The 2,754-nt window shown below is 42.8% G+C and overlaps 2 protein-coding genes across 7 annotated transcripts in view; both read right to left on the reverse strand.

Annotated features, from left to right (window-relative positions):
• Positions 1-2,754, reverse strand: part of DUSP22 (dual specificity phosphatase 22) — a 112,257-nt gene that overhangs the window by 108,409 nt on the left and 1,094 nt on the right. The window lies entirely within an intron of this gene.
• Positions 1-2,754, reverse strand: part of LOC147655686 (uncharacterized) — an 80,437-nt gene that overhangs the window by 44,582 nt on the left and 33,101 nt on the right. The window lies entirely within an intron of this gene.

Consider the following 2,754-nt stretch of genomic DNA (forward strand, 5'->3'; position numbering starts at 1 on the left):
CCCCGAGATAACAAGCTTCAGCAGGCTCATCAATTCGGAGGAAAAGACAGGACACAGGCCATCATAGAAACAAAAGAACCAGCCTAAAAGTCTACCTCCAGATAAAGGCAACGCCCGGCCGATTTCAGCTGGAGACCATCAAGCAAGACAAAAGGGACGAGCCCCAGGAAAATGGTCGTTGCCAGAATCGAACACCACACCCGCCAAACCCATACTACAGAAACTCAATCAAGAAAGACAAAGAAGAGACTACTCCTCCGAGATATCCATCGGCGCTAGCCCGGATCCCTCGATTCTGCTGTGATGAAATATGTTAAAATACATACAGACTCACTTTGCATTTGAGGAGACTCTGCCCGGACACTTACTGACTCAATGTTCTAGGCCAGGAAATCCATTCACCTGACAATCAGGGACACTTGGTGAATGGAAACTGGTTGGAATTCTAGCCTGGGGACATAAAATCCCTATAAAAACCCAGGCCAAAGAACCCTCAGACGTGGATTTGGGAACACCTATACCTTGCGTATAGACCCTGTCCACCCAGCGCTGCGCTGTCCATTTATTGTGGTTTTTCCTCGCTGTTCGTTGCTTTATTAATTTATAATAAATTTATCTTTGTTAATCTTTAATCTGCCGTTGCATTTATAACACTTCTATTCACTGTATTCAATTAATAGACTATTCAGGAAATAAGGAAATTGAGATGAAAGCAGAAGTTGCAACTGTCAAACCAACATTACTGCTTTGGATCAATTGCAGAGCTTAGTGGGGTTAACTATTAGATGGAGAATGCCAGACTGACCTGTATGTTGAGGATACTGTGCTTGACACTATTGGCAGACACATGCCAACTCCCGCATATAAGGTAGCACTAAATTTTGATAAATTGGCTGAGATTTTTAGTACAAAGAATGGTTGAAATTAATGCAAGTTCAGTTAAAGTTAAAAAAATAATAGGCTTATTAAATTCCCATTAATGCTAAAATTGAAGACTTCTGCTCAGATAAATTCATTATTGGGAAAAGTACTAAAAATGTACCAATCTTTTTGTCCATTTCAAGAGGACCTTTCCTTCTTCTCAAATCAGAATTAAGACATTTCTCTGTAAATTCAGATAGCATTTTTGGATCAGTTTATTTTCCCTATTCATTTAACAAAGGAATGTCATAACTGGCAACAATGACCTCTAAGCACACACAAATAAACGGCAATTTCTTTCTTTGCCTAGTACTTGTTGGCAAATCACCACTGAATGAGACTGACACCTTTTTAACCAAGCAATTCTTATAAATTAAGCCATCTCTCTTCCTTTAGACCACACCTTCAGCCCCATACACGATGCAAAGCTGAACAGCAGAAGAACCAAACCAGGCAAACCAACTTGTCACAGTATTGTCACAGTACAGCTGGCCTGGACTGGACAAACCCAATTCTTCTGGCCTGGTTCATGCCTGAACATGTCCCTGGATAAATTACAGGGGACCCTCAGCCACCTCCATTGAAGCTGAGAAGCACATCACTGGCCAGAGATCTGAGTGGAGAGAGTGGGTGGAGAGAGACACCAGCCAATAGCTAAGCCCATGAGTTTTGAATCGAGTATAAAAGTGAGCTCTGCATAATAAATGAGGCTGCTTTGTCTCACGAGCATTTGCTTCACGAGTTGTGGAGTTTTCATCTCCCCACCCACAACTGGCATGCTACACCAACTGATCAAAGAAAGAAAAAAACAACTCAGAAGTCAAATGTTATCAAAAGCTTACTGTAGCGTTTGGAATTGCAGAAGATCAAAACTGCACAATTGGCCCACCAGAGATTCCATGTGTATATTTACATTTGCTTTATTTAGCTGACAAATGCCCCAGACTCTCTGGACTGAAGGTTCAATAATGCTCTCCTTGTGATACCTCACAGTGTGGATGGACACAAAATTGCTGCATGCAAACTACAGTGAGCTCAGTGTGGCAATTCAGTATTTTGTCCTGAGTCTCCTCTTTACAGTAGGTGTGATCAGCCCTTGAATTGAGAACGGTCAGAGCATTAAGCTCCTGTGCTGTCTCAATACCAGCTGATCCAGAATCGGTGGAAAACAGGAATGTGATGGTCCTGCATCAGTTCCACTAGTTCCACTGTCAGCCTTATATTTTTTGTTTGTTTGTTTGGGTTTTGTTTTTTGCAGTTTGTTTGGGTTGTTGGCTTTTTTTGCAAAATCTTAGGAAGGAGCTGTTTATTCAGTTTGTCCAACACAGGGCAGTTTTAATACTCCGAGAGAAAATTTCACCCTGAAAGTGATCACCAAGGCTGTCCTTCCTTTCTCTCCAAACCCCCATCCGCCTGCATCCTTCTGTGTCGCACCTGTCTTTCCCAAGAGACAGCTTTCAGAAAGCTGGAAGGGAGGAGCCCCCTGCTCCCGGCAGATGCACGGGTGGGCCAGCAGCACAAGGCACAAAGCAGACAGTGCCACCCTGGCAGAGCAGAGAAGGGTAGATGGATGGTTTAGGAGCTCACATACTGCATTGCTGACCATCCAAAGGAGAAATGAAAAACATAATTTGTGGGCTGCTATTGCCCTACCACGTCGATCTGCTGCTGCTCTTCTATTATTGCCACTTTAAAGCACCATAGGGAATGCAACAGCTCCCCAGAATAGGAAAGATCACAATAAAGACATTAGACACTCATCATCACCATGCTTTTCACAGAAGAATGGCAAAGGTATGGCCCTTATTTTAAGAAGCTGTATTAACTACACAC

Source organism: Cyanistes caeruleus, chromosome 1 (genome assembly GCF_971803275.1).
Source record: "Cyanistes caeruleus chromosome 1, bCyaCae1.hap1.1, whole genome shotgun sequence".
NCBI classification, from domain to species: Eukaryota; Metazoa; Chordata; class Aves; order Passeriformes; family Paridae; genus Cyanistes; species Cyanistes caeruleus.